Raw genomic sequence first — 14,559 nt, forward strand, 5'->3', positions numbered from 1 at the left:
GGGTAGTAATTGCACATTTCACTCACTCGTGTAGCACTGTATGGTTCAAAGTGTGTGTGGGGGGGGGGGGGGGGGGGGGGGTATTTGATTTTTCTGGTTTGCGCGTCATTTTTTGCCCTGATTATTTTAGCTCCATACTTTTTATTAGGTTAGCAGTTCTGTTTGAATTGTTGCACAATTCAATGTTAGTTTTCAGTGCTGCTCTCGAACTAGCAGGGCTGGGTTTTCTTTTGCAACTTTATTTCCTCGTTCCTGGATCGTTGTTATGCCTTTACTGTAAGTAGTTGTACAGCACAACATCCTCATACCTTTCCCGCTCATTTTACGTGCATGCAACATTGGTGATCGGCATTCAGGCCATGGTTCATTTTGTGTCATGAAACCGTTCACCCTCCTACGTGTTCGGTGCTTTCCCAAGTCACAGCTTCTGCCCCTCCTTGTATTTTTCAATTAAACTTTGCTCTGTGTCCTGTGTAGTCTTCACACATGCTGACTTGAAAAACAAGCATTTGCAAAGCAATAGGTCTCGTGTTCTTAGAAGCTTTGACCTACTAGTATTGTAAATGAGAATGCCTTTTATTATTAAACGTCACAAAAGGGCTGTGGGGTATAGAGTGTGCATGGTCATGTGACAACGTCATCAGAAATATAAGTTAATTTGAGAATGCATCAAAGGAAATTGGAACAACGACCACCCCGCGCTGTCAGTTAGTGTATGGAAGCCTACTCACACTTATAATTTAGACACAAATTCAATTTCCTGAGCAAATTATATGAAGTCCAAAACATAAGTCCATGCAGTAGTCTTTTTTAAGTGTTCGTCCTTGATCTTTATTCTGTAACTAGTGTCTTGGGAAGACTTTTTGATCTCAAAACACACTTCAGTTCTTCAATGATACAACCAACAGCCACAATTCTTGACAACACGTGTTTCGTCTAATGGTGATAGCCAAAGACTTCATCAGGGCGTGGACTGCTATAATTATTTAACACAACAGGTTTTGACTGCCTCTATCACGGACAGCCTTCATCTGATATGATGGGCAATGTAAATCCAGGTCAGGTGCTTTCAGTCGCTAATATCGATATGTGTTCATCAATCAGTGTACGATCTCATTAACACCAGCCAGTACCCTCTAAGTTAACAGCAAGATGCAATGACGAGTAATGTCAGTACAACACACGCCAAGGATTGCCATGGATTGTACCGGCATGACTACTGCATGGACTTATGTTTGGACTTCATATAATTTGCTCAGGAAATTGAATTTGTGCCTTTTATGATTGCAGGGTTTTTTCAAACACATAAATAAATGGCATTGTCATTTACAATGCCAATAGGTCAAAATCTCTCAATTGCGAGACCTATTGCATTGCAAATTTGCATTGCATTTCACTGGCATGAAGCTGCCAGAAACTTCCAAAGACCTGGCATTTGGTACCCGAATACGGCAGAAGATACTGTCGAAAGACTCAAAACAAAAAAACACCCTGTCAGATCTCACCATTAAAGCGCAAATGGTTACCAAACACCATCCACATATCAGAACCCTATCAAAAGCTTCCGTAAAAATAAACAAAATGGTATGAGGGTAGAATAAAACCCACACCGATCTTTTAATAAACATTCTGGATCGTACAAAAACTTAAAAGGTTTGCAGGATAGTGGGAAAAAAAATCATGGAAGACTGAGCATGTACTGGATATCAGTAGGTTTCTGCAAACAAAAAGCCTTGATTGATTGATTGATTGATTGCAAGTTTATATAGCGCTAGGATCGACTCCCGGAGGAGTATCTCCGCGCTTCGACCGCTGCGAAACCCTTCCTGGCTTCCCTGAGAGATGGTCCCTTAATGGGTATCTCCAGGGTGAGACCAGGCATCCCCGGCGGTCTGGTGGGGCCGTTAGTGAAGATGAGGCAAGCTAATGCCCAGAGTTGCCAAGTGTGATCGCTGATCAGAGTGGGCACCGAGGCAAGAGAATTATCGAGTCCGCTGACCCTGGTCCAGAAACCTGCCGCGTCGGGAATCGAACCCTGGTCCCGGGCCGTCCTCTGCTCTCGGGTCTGCCGCCTCTAACCAGTGAGCCACACTACTTCACCTTGCTTGGCGCTCATATCTAATCTTCAGTTCAATGTGCTGCTGCTTCTGTCTGTTTGTGCTAAGCAAGGATTGAGAAAACGTAGATGGTCTCATGGAGAAGGCGGCGCTTTAGGTCTGGTTGGTCGGGAGAGAAACAGACACGAGGGCAACGGATGGAGATTAAGCACCGACGGGGTGGGTGGACTGATAGAAATAATTTCGGGTTTTTAAAAGCGGCCGGCCATACGGAATGCTGCTAGGAAAGTGAGGTATCATTTTACACGGGACACTAAGGAGAACGCTGTGGGGTAGGACATTTGTGCCGCCACAGAGATTCTACACATAAATATGTTGAAAATGTGTTTTTTTCAGCTAAATTTGAGGTTTGCAGGGGATTCTGGGTAAAGAAAAATTGAGAGATTCATGCAAGCCATACCTCATTAGACTCCCCAGAGTGCCTAGTTTTCAGAAATGTGTGGATTTGGTAGGTTTCCTTAGATGGCGGCGAGCCCAGGGCGAAAACCCCAGGTCCCTACCCCCAAAGCCAGGTAGTTTTGTTATAGGTAATTTTGAAGTCTCCACAGTACGATTTGGGCCATTTCCTGTTGCAGACGCTATGCCTACACACACAAGTGAGGTACCCTTTTTTTCGGGAGGCCTGGGGGGAACGCTGCATGGTAGGAAATTTGTGTCAGCCCGGTGATCCTACGACTTTCCCACACAGACATATGAGAAAAAATAGATATTTTCAACAGAATTTGAGATTTGTAGGGGATTCTGAGTAGGGAAATGTTGGGGGAGCCACGTAAGCCATACCTTGCTGGACTCCCCTGGGTGTCTAGTTTTCAGAAATGTGTGGGTTTGGTAGGTTTCCCTAGGTGGCCACTGAGACCGGGGCCAAAAACTCATGGGACCCCCCTTGCAAAACCAGGTTGTTTTGTGATAGGTAATTTTGATGTCGCCTCAATAGGTTTTGGACCCTTGCCTGTCGCGGGTTCTTGACCCACCCATGTGAATGAGGTACAATTTTTATCGGGGGACCTGGGGGAATGCTGTGTAGAGGGAAATTTGTGGATCCACGCAGATTCCAGAACATTCCCACACTGAAACTTGAGACAAAAGTGATTTTTTCAGTGGGGTTGGTGGCAGCTCCCATGCAGACCCGCTTTGCTTTGTGGCCATAACTCGCTATAATAGAAGTTTTACTCTATGTTCTGACCTGCTGTATATTTTAACCTCTGTTTCGTTTAAATCTGCACATTTGGAGGCTCGCGCTCTCGAGCCTGTCTGTTACATCTTGCTTATTTCTTGCATTTCCCTTGCATAGATTTCCCCTTTGCTTAGCTACTGCATCTGGTAGAATGTATGATGACATCTTAGAATGTTGGTACCTGACTGCTCTGAGTAGGGGCAGTTGATGGCAGGCAGGCTGAGCGAGAGAAGAACTGCTCCTGGTGGGGTTTTTATTATTACATCTATAGATCATTTATTGTTAACTTAACTTGGATTAATCTACAATAAATCAAACCTATTTTTACTTACTGGATTCAAGAACTTTATTTGCTACAAATTGGCGACGAGGTACAGAACAGAACTTATGCGTGGAAAGAGGACTGCTTTAATGAATTACTAAAGAGGACTGTTTTAATGAATTACTACTGCAACCAAGGAACTACTTAAGCCGGAAAAGAAAAGGTAAATTTACAGAAACGCCCTGGTTTGTTGTGAAGAGCCGTAGGTTGCTCAATTTTCTTGAGATGAACTCTGAGGAGTTCAATGGTTTAAGTTTGTTAAGAGCCGCATGTTACTCTATTGGCGGGTTGCTCAATTTTCTTGAGATGAACTCTGAGGAGTTCAATGGTTTAAGTTTGTTAAGAGCCGCAAGTTACTCTATTGGCTGATATGAACCACGCAAGTGCTCTAATGTTTAGAGGAGTTCATATTTTATTTATTTTGGCTATGGAAATTGTCGAAGATTATATGAACATCTGTTTAATTTTTCCCTAGGAAGGGGGATGGGGTCTCTGTATATGAAAATGCAATTATATTAGTGAATGTAGTTGTACTTGAGAATGCAATCATATTTGAGAATGCAATTGTATTTGAGAATGACTTGAGAATGCAATGGTATATATATATTTGAAAATGCAATTGTTATATTTTAGCATGCAACTGTCATATATTTAAGAACGCAATGTAATGTGTTTCTTTCATATTGCGTTGTTTTTTTTTTGATTTGTATATATTTTCTTACCTTCAGTTTGTTGTTTTATAAGGAAGGGGGATGTGTTACATCTTGCTTATTTCTTGCATTTCCCTTGCATAGATTTCCCCTTTGCTTAGCTACTGCATCTGGTAGAATGTATGATGACATCTTAGAATGTTGGTACCTGACTGCTCTGAGTAGAGGCAGTTGATGGCAGGCAAGCTGAGCGAGAGAAGAACTGCTCCTGGTGGGGTTTTTTATTATTACATCTATAGATCATTTATTGTTAACTTAACTTGGATTAATCTACAATAAATCAAACCTATTTTTACTTACTGGATGCAAGAACGTTATTTGCTACACTGTCTATTTTCTTTATCTGTGATTTGAAACTTTTTTAAAAACATTTGGGGGGCTGTTCAACCTACCTGGTCACTTTGTGGGGGTGAGGTGAGCCTTCCCTGCCCCGTTCCACCGCGGCTGGTGTGCCGTTAGAGTGGAGGGCGGGCAGCCATCTTACTGGTAGTCCTGGATGCCGGATGAACCTGTGGCAGCGGTCTAGCTGGGGGAGGGAGGTCCGTCAATAAATTCAACATGCCCTTTTGAACGCGCAGCGGTCGCGCGTGGCGGGCGCGCCGAAGGTAAGCCAAAGGTCAGCCCGTCTGCGCCCGTCCGTGCTTCGGACGCGCTGGCCGTTGGCCATGCTGACCAAGCGACTTACGGCCAGAGAAATGTAGCAATTTCCAACACATGTGAGCAGCTGCTTTCCCTGAGATCCCCCAGCTGTTCGGGCTTGGTGCAACGGCGTGGTCCTTAGATCTGGTTGTCCCGTGCTCAGTCTGTGTTTTTAGCTGTGCCTCTACTTTGACGGTGCCACCACCTCTTCCGAGTGCCTCACATGCTATCTCGGCGGCTTTGGTTAATGCTCGATCTATGAGCAAACATGCTGAGGACATTTTTGAACTATTGTCGGATGGCACCTTGGATATTTTGTTTGTGACAGAAACCTGGCTTAACAGCGCCAGTGCACCGGTTGTCGAGTTGGCCATTCCTCGAGGCTTCAAAATATGCAGGAAAGATCGAGCACCGGGAAGGGGGGGACTGGCAATTATTCTGAAAGAATCTTGGGTTCTTCAGGTTGATTCCCCTGACGAGTTAGGAGACGGGGAAGTCCTGAATTCCTCCCTGGTCCTCTCTCCCCATTTCACCCTTGGTGGCACCTTAATCTACCGGCCACCAGGGCCTTCAGGTCCATTTCTTAATGCATTGCTGGAGGCTATGGTGCCTCAGGCCCTGAGGTTTCCATGTTTTCTGCTGCTGGGTGATTTTAATATTCATGCTGAGGTAGCGGAGCTCCCTGAATGTAAAGCTTTGTTGGATTTCTTTAATCTGGCCCACCTTTTTCAATGGGTCTCTCTGCCTACGCGCTCTGGGGGCCACACGCTCGATGTGATCTGTTCAAACTTTCCCCTTCGGGTGGAACCCCCGCAAGCCCTCACGTGGTCGGATCATCGGCTGATCAGATTTGCGTGGTCAGCCCAGAAAATTACCCCTACAGCGGTTAAAACCGTGTGTTTCAAGAAAATTATTTTGTGCACTCTGTCTGCCTCCCTGAGGGGGAGCCGGCCCGTGCTGGGCGATGAGCTGGCAAAGGCGGTGCTGACTTTCAACTCATGCAGCTGGGATGGCTTCTTCATCCAAAGGTAGCGACACTGGTAGAGCCCGCTCTTCCCCTTCCAAACCTTGGTTTTCCCCAGAGTTGCGCGCACTTAAGCTGGCCTGCAAAAAGCTGGACCGGTCCTGGCATCAGGCATACTGCCCCCTGGCTAAGGCGGCTCTGCGGGGGGCACAGAGGAACTACTTTGCCTGTATTAAAACAGCAAAGGGCGAGTACTTTGCGAACAGGATTGACAAGGATAACAATAGCAGCCGTGAGATCTTTGTGATTGTCAAAAGCTTTCTCTCCCCCTGCGCAGAGCAACGGGAGGTACCTGCCTCGATGGCGTGGTCTTTCCTCGTTCTTTGAGCAAAAAATTGCTGCTATTCAGTCTCGTCTTAGGTCCAGCTGCTCTTTGGACTTCATTACCGACCCCCCCCCCCCTTTAGGGTCACCCTCCCCATGGATGGCAGAGTTTGTGCCACTGTCAGCAGACAACACTTTGGCTGTGGTTAAATCCCTGAAATCAGGGTCACCAACTGCGTCACCCCGGTCGAGGGGGGGAACTCTTTGTTAGAAAACAACCCTTCTTGCCTGAAACTCCTTTGGTTATCCGCTGTCCATCTGCCGACCAGGAACATCAGAATCTGGGTGCCAGCCCTCCCGCCTCCCGACTCCTCTGTCAACTTGGAGTTTGGCCGCCGAGTGGAGCGTGGTCTGAGGGCGAAAAACCACAAGACCCAGCATTCCAAGCGGCACACGCCGCGACATTTGCACGCCAGGAGGCGCTGAAATACAGCGTCACCCCGGTCGAGGGGGGGAACTCTTTGTTAGAAAACAACCCTTCTTGCCTGAAACTCCTTTGGTTATCCGCTGTCCATCTGCCGACCAGGAACATCAGAATCTGGGTGCCAGCCCTCCCGCCTCCCGCCTCCCGCCGCCCGACTCCTCTGTCAACTTGGAGTTTGGCCGCCGAGTGGAGCGCGGTCTGAGGGCGAAAAACCACAAGACCCAGCATTCCAAGCGGCACACGCCGCGACATTTGCGCGCCAGGAGGCGCTGAAATACAGCGTCACCCCGGTCGAGGGGGGGAACTCTTTGTTAGAAAACAACCCTTCTTGCCTGAAACTCCTTTGGTTATCCGCTGTCCATCTGCCGACCAGGAACATCAGAATCTGGGTGCCAGCCCTCCCGCCTCCCGCCGCCCGCCTCCTCTGTCAACTTGGAGTTTGGCCGCCGAGTGGAGCGCGGTCTGAGGGCGAAAAACCACAAGACCCAGCATTCCAAGCGGCACACGCCGCGACATTTGCGCGCCAGGAGGCGCTGAAATACAGCGTCACCCCCGTCTCGCCGGACGCCGGGCGAAGCCAGGGCAAAGGGCGGGCCGTCTGTGGCCGTCCGGGGACGTTCAAGGACAGGACGGGCCACCCTATTTACATCCCTATCTCTGATCCTTTGGTACTTGTCAATCTGGTGTCAAGTAATATATCTGCATGGTAGGGTGGTGAGTGTAACATCTGAGATACTGAGACTGAGGCAGAGGTGACGGTGATTGGAGCAGTCACCGATACTTGAGAAATCCATACCTATACCTCAAGAAGAGTCTAAAAAAATTCTCACATATATCATCGGAGAAGGAGTTACCACTCACACCTACCAGGTCTATCTCAGGAAAGTATAATGGCATTAAAAAAGTTAAGATCTCGCACAATATTTATGAAGCGAATGGGCACCGAGGAAGCAGTCAGGAAATCCTCTGACAAAGCAGTAAAACATGGCCGGATAACTAGGACCCCGGCAATAAGCAATTATTTTTCTGCCTTATCACCAAAAAGACAATCACTCACTCATGTTCTGGAAGTAGGAAAAAACCTTGACCCTTTGGAAACTATGGAGGAAAAACAGCTCTCTTCTTTGAACCATCAATCCACTCAAAACTTAAGCGAACTAGATCTTGAACGTAATAAAAAGATCATTTTATCACCACAGGATCGACAAACCCTGGATCAGAGGTGTTACACTCAACATCTTTAACTCCAATAAAACGTTCAGGTAGCCCAGACCGCATTGAGGATCCCTATGGAAACAGCATGAAGTCAGTGGATAATAAATCAGAATTACAGTCAAGCCCAGATAAGTTACTCACTAGCTCTCTGAAAAAATCATTAGAACACGATCCAGCACTAGAATTTTTTCCAGACCCTTTCATTCTTAATATTAATTCTACAAATTCTGTAACATCAATGTCAAAGGCACTTTTCTCTCTGCAGGAAATTTTGGAATCGGTCCTTACTTTTTTAGGACACATTCTTGAAAATTCGGATCAAACCCTAGATGTACAAATTGGTATACTCAAATTTCTAGTGGAGGAAAAAAGAAAAAAAGAATCCGCTGATGTAACGAAAAAACAACAAACATCTGATGCGATGCAAGATCAAAATAGTAACACAACAAATATCACTATAAATATACAGATTCAAACAAAATGTGATATTAGTACACAAACATCAGAAATAGTAATACTAGAAAGACAAATAAATGAAACTCGGAAAAATCACAAGGACGCCACCATATATTCCCTGAAGAAACTCTTCAGAGAAGAACCATCAAATACTCTCAAACAGTACTCCATTTTTTCGAATCCTAACAAAAAAATAGATTCACATAAAACTGGGTGTGACAAGGATGATCAGGGAAACATCACTAAATATATACCTGATGTAGATCAAGGAGAGAAGATTTCTAAAATAAAAGAAACCCAGGAAGAAGGGGGGGAAAAAAGGAGAAGAAAGCCGCAAAGAAGAATTAATAAAAAGAAAGCGCGTAAACTCAAATTTCAAAAACTAAACACTCCTCTAAAAGTCCGAGAGGGACAATATGACACTACAATCCCTAATACTACCACAATAGAGGCAACCAGTGACAGAAAAATCATACAGAATGTAAAATCATTGAATCCAAGAGCTGATGAATATCTCCCGGCCACGCTATTCTCAAAAATAGGGCAGAGAATTAAAGGAGCAGGAGAAGATGATGATAAGACATCTTTATGTGGGGAAGGAACACCGTCAAAATACCTACTATTTGAAGAACTCTTCCCTATCGATAATGTGCCACTCAATCGAGGAAGAATAATCAATCTTCTCCAACAAATTCTGCCTCTACAATCTCTGACTAGTAAAGAAATAGACCTGGTGATCTTCCCCCCCCAAAAAAAAGAAAACAGCAAAATAACGATGGTATCATTCTGGTCACCAGTACTTCCTGGGATTATTCTTAGAGAAAAGGAGATAATACATAAATGTGGCTATGATGTAATTGAAAGACCTGAACCAAAGGAAAACAAATCTAATAAAAGGTACAATGGCCCTTCAGGACTAAATTCTGACATGCAAAACAAATATCAGTACAAAAACACTATCATCTCAGAAGATTCGGGATTAACCCGTTTAGGAAATGACACCCTAAAAATTCATGTGAATAATGGTGAAAGAGTAGTCTGGAGCCAAGACTTAGAAGAAAAGGAGGTTTAAAAAACCACAAAGTCTTGGGCTTGGATCTCGGAGACGTTAAACAGTAAAAAAATTATTAACCATCAACAACATACCGTTTAACAATGGCTTGGAGATCACTTCATGGAATATGGCTGGAAAAACAACTAATAAAATGATCGAAGCAACTAAAAATCAACCTGATATCCTGGTTTTACAGGAAACTTGGGCAACAAAAACTTTCTGCCAGAAAGGCTACTACGTTTATGATATTCCTGCAAAAGAAACTAATCGGGGCCATGCAAAGGGTGGATTGGCAATCCTGTTAAGCGAGGAATACTTATGGGCTCAAGAGATCGTCGAGACCAATTCCGAAAACTTTCAGTGTATTAAGGTGTCGCTGAAAACACACATTACAGCTCACCAAAAGGCAACTCTGCTCTTTAATATATGTGCCCCACCTGGCACTAACCAAGATGCCCTATTTGAGGATATCATGGAAGCAATCTTTCAGATAATAGAAGATCGATCATACATGCCATATCTAATCATGGGAGATCTGAATGGAAAAATCTCAAACATTGAAATTGGAAAATGGGTAAACCTATATAAAGAAGGAACATTGGAAATGTCCATCCCAAAATTTCCTAAAGGTAAAAATTCGGACAAAAGAGGTAAATTGTTATTAGCATTATTGCCAAGTTTAAATGGGACAATCTTGAATGGCAATGTGGAAGGAGATATACCGGCATCTTATACTAGACGGGGAAATGGAACTCTCTCAATTATCGATTATATAATCTGTGGAATGGATCTATTGGAGGCAGTTACGCATTTGCATACCAACTTTATAGATGAGAGTGATCATGCACTTTTACATCTAACTACCCATTGGATGGCCATCCCTTCCCCTACAAACCAGATAATATTTTATAATAGCACAATTGAAGTCAACACTAATCAGAGGCGGATTTTCTGGAACTCATCAACCTTGGACAATATAACCACACTGATTGCACATACTCAACTTCTAACTAATATACATTCAGACGATCCAATAACAAATTTTGAATGTATAGTTAATAAACTCAAGTGTGCTCTCTTAAATAAGTTACGACAGGTCACATCTGGAAATAATAAGAACAACAATAAAAATAAAACCTGGAACTCGCCTATTGCAAAAAGGCTCAATAAACTCAATAGAGCACAATACTTGAATTTTTCAACAACAACTCAGGCAGAAATCAATAAACTAAAAAATCAATTACTAAGAGAGAAATACAATCATAAAAGAATGTTGCAGGACTATAACTGGGTCGATATTGAAATAGCTGCTAAAAAATATAATCAGCAAAAATATTGGTCCCTAATTGCTAAAATAACCGGAACAAAAAAGAAACTTCAAGCTATTCCAGTCTCACCTCAGGACCGGGAAACTTATCTGAGTGATTTATATAAGGCAAACCCAATCAAATCAGATGGAAAGGACGCCGATACTACTATGGAAAGGAATATTACCCCGATTACTAATACCTCTACATTCTCCATTGCAACGCATATTCGAAAAGCAAGAAGCACTGGCGCTTCAGGCCCTGACCAAATACCCATCAAGGTCCTTCAAGCTGACCCCAAGGAGTGGAGTCAGATGCTAATACCCCTCTTTAATTACATCTTCAAATCCGGAAAAATACCAAAGTCATGGCAGGGGAGTATCATTATTCCTATCTATAAAAAGGGGAACAAAAACACAGCTGGTAACTATCGCCAAATAGCGTTGATGGATGCTACAGGGAAAATCTTTGCTGCAGAAGTATTGGATCGATTAAAAGACTGGGCATTTTCGCAGGGTTTAATACCCATGTTTCAAGCAGGTTTTAGACCCAACCATTCTGTCACCGATAACATTTCAATACTCCAGACCATTCTTGATAAATACACAGTACGGAAATCTCAGTCAGTATATGCAGCATTTATTGATTATTCTACTGCTTTTGATCGTGTCGACAGACCGACTTTATGGAATAAGTTAAGGAGGCTAGGTATTCCTGAACAACTGCTGCAGATCATTGTTAAACTCAATACCAAAACATGGTGTCAAGTCCAAATGGGGTGTGAAAAAGGTTTGACTAAAACAATCCAAACGGCTAACGGGCTCAAACAAGGGTGCCTTTTAGCACCGATATTATTTTCATTATACCTCAGTGACCTGCCATACCATCTGCAACTAGGTTCAAGTTTGCCTCCAAAGATTGCTGCACAAAGCATACACGCCCTGCTATATGCAGATGACAGTGTGATGTTGGACCTTACGCCCTTTGGTTTGCAAAAGCTTCTAGATATCTTATATAAATATTCTAAGGACAACTTCTTAATCCCAAACTTAACTAAAACAAAAGTCGTTTCCTTTTCTGGTAGGAAACAAAGTGCTAAGTACTGCTGGAGGCTCGGCGGAGAAAAAGTAGAAGAGGTCGATGAATATACTTATCTCGGCAGGATCTTCTCAAAGAGTCTGAAAAATATAAAGCAGATAAACAATTTAAAGAGGAAATCAGAATTACATGCCGGGGCCCTTTCCAGACTGTATTCGGCTACAGGGAACAGGCATTTCTCTTCACTGCTAAAAGTATACAGAGTAAAGATTCCCCCTGTTTTATCCTATGCCACAGAATATACCCCAATAAAACAGTGGTCTTATATGGACCAAAAAGAAGGGAATATTTTGAAGAAAATCTTGAAGGTCTCAGAATCTCTACCGGTGCAAGCTCTAAGACTTGAATTCTCAATTACAAGTTCCTATGCTACAGCTGTTGCTAATGTTATCAGGTGGGCTTACAATCTCCTTCATGCAAAAGAAGGATCACTACGATCCTTGCTAAAGATCAAGACTTTTGAACTAGATGCTTCAAAGCAAATATTCTTCAGGAATATGACAGTGGTATTCCAAATTGCTAAGATCAGTACGGATATTTTGCTTACCTGGTCAGCCTCGCAACTGAAACTTTTTTAAAAATGTTTTACTCCTAAATTGAGTTTTGAACTCGATCTTGCACACTGTAGCAAATTATCTTTGTATAAACTTTACGTTGAGACATTGGAGTACAAGCATGTACAGACATACCTAGGGTTTTCCCTCACACATGGTGCAAGGAGGGCAATTACAATGCTGCGATTAGGTATTTTACCAGTGTTAACTTTCACATCAAGATGGACATCAGGTGGATCCCCATTATGTACTCTTTGTCAAGGGGGAGATCAGAACATCGAGCACCTTTTATTTGTATGCCCAAATGCAAACGTAGTAACAGCACGGTCAAGACATCTTGATCCTATATACCATAAATGTAGAATTTCATCAGTAAAAGAATTGTTATTTGTGTGCAAACAACCACCTAATGAATTTGTATGTTACAATTTCTATAAATTTTAAAAATCTTTTTTAACATTATATTAATCTGTAATGAATCCCTTTCCCTGTAACCTGTCTTTTTATATAATATTTGTGGTCCTCAGTTGAGTACCGAAACAAATAAAAAAAATTGACTTTGGGTCACCAACTGACCCCTGTCCGGCGCAGGTGCTCGCCGGCATAGCTGAGGTGGTGGCACAGGAAATTTCGCACATCGTTGGCCTTTCATTCAAGTTGTCCATTGTGTCCATTGTGCCCGCTGAATGGAAACAGCCTAAACTGCTGCCTTTGCTCAAAAAGGCCGGTGCTGATCCTGCTGTGCTTGCTAATTATCGGCCGATGTCACTACTTCCGGCTATGGCAAAAATTGGTGAAAAAATGGCATTCCTGCAGCTGAACGAGTTTGTTGAATCCTTAGGGGCTCTGTTCCCACGCCCAATCCGGGGTCCGTGCTGCTCACAGCACGGAGTCTGCACTGGTGGAAATCTCTGAAGCGGTTAGGGAGTGTCTGGACAATGGCGGCAGAGCGGCTCTAATTTTATTGAACCTCTCTGCCGCATTCGACACTGTGCCACACCAACGCCTTCTCTCTCGGCTAGCTGATATTGGTGTAATGGGCTTAGCTTTGGACTGGCTGAGTTCTTTTCTCTCGTCTAGATCCCAGCAGGTCTGGCTTCCGCCCTTCTCATCCACGGCTAAGCCTCTTTCGACAGGGGTCCCTCAGGGCTCCACATTGAGCCCATTGCTTTTTAATGTTTATTTGACCCCCTTGATAAAGATGGCTGAACAACTGGGGGCCAAAATTATTGCCTATGCGGATGACACGCAGCTGCTATTTACGTGGCCCAGTGATGTCTTGGACACAGAGCTGATTCAGTCCTGTCTTTCCTCGGTTTTTAACTGGTTAGCTGCCTCACAATTGAAATGTAATGAGGATAAGACGGAAATTTTGCTGTACAGTCATTTTCCCCCTAGCTTCAGAGAAGCACTTTGGCCGGCTGGCTTTCCGTTGCCCTGCTCAGTTAATGTCCCCGCTAACAATTTGGAGGTCTGGTTCGGAGAAGACCTCCGGTTTGAGGCGCACATTAAGAAACTGACGGGGGTTGCTTTGGCACCCTCAAAGCATTACGCACGTTTTTTCCTCATCTTCCTTCCACAGCAAGAGAGTCAGTAGCAAGGGCCTTAATTCTCTCGCGCCTTGACTATGCCAACGCCTTGCTGAGCGGCTCCCCGGCCTATCTGATGAGGCGTCTCCAGGTAATCCAAAATGCTACCGCCAGACTCTTATGCAATATTTCCAGCCGTGTGAGTGTAAAGATCCATTTGCAGAGATTGCACTGGTTGCCAGTCCCCCAACGGATCATTTTTACAATTCTCACACTGGCTCATAAAGCTATAAATGGTCATGGTCCTGCCGACTTGAGGAAACGATTTAGTCGCTACTCTCCCAACAGACCTTTGCGCTCTGCCACTCAACATCTGCTGCATGTCCACGTTCCCGGCTGGGGGTGCAGTCGGTTGGGGTGAAAGCAGCGTCTGCCTGGAATGACCTTCCTTTATTCTTGCGAGCTACCCTGAACTTTGGTCCTTTTAAAAAAGCTCTGAAAACCCATTTGTTCAGGATGGCCTTTTAGCTGTTCCCCATGGTCTATTCCTCTCTTTCTGTTTCTCCCTTTTTTCATTTCGCGCCAGGATACTCCGGCAGTAATTGAGCACGT

This window comes from Lissotriton vulgaris, chromosome 10 (genome assembly GCF_964263255.1).
Source record: "Lissotriton vulgaris chromosome 10, aLisVul1.2, whole genome shotgun sequence".
Taxonomy (NCBI): domain Eukaryota; kingdom Metazoa; phylum Chordata; class Amphibia; order Caudata; family Salamandridae; genus Lissotriton; species Lissotriton vulgaris.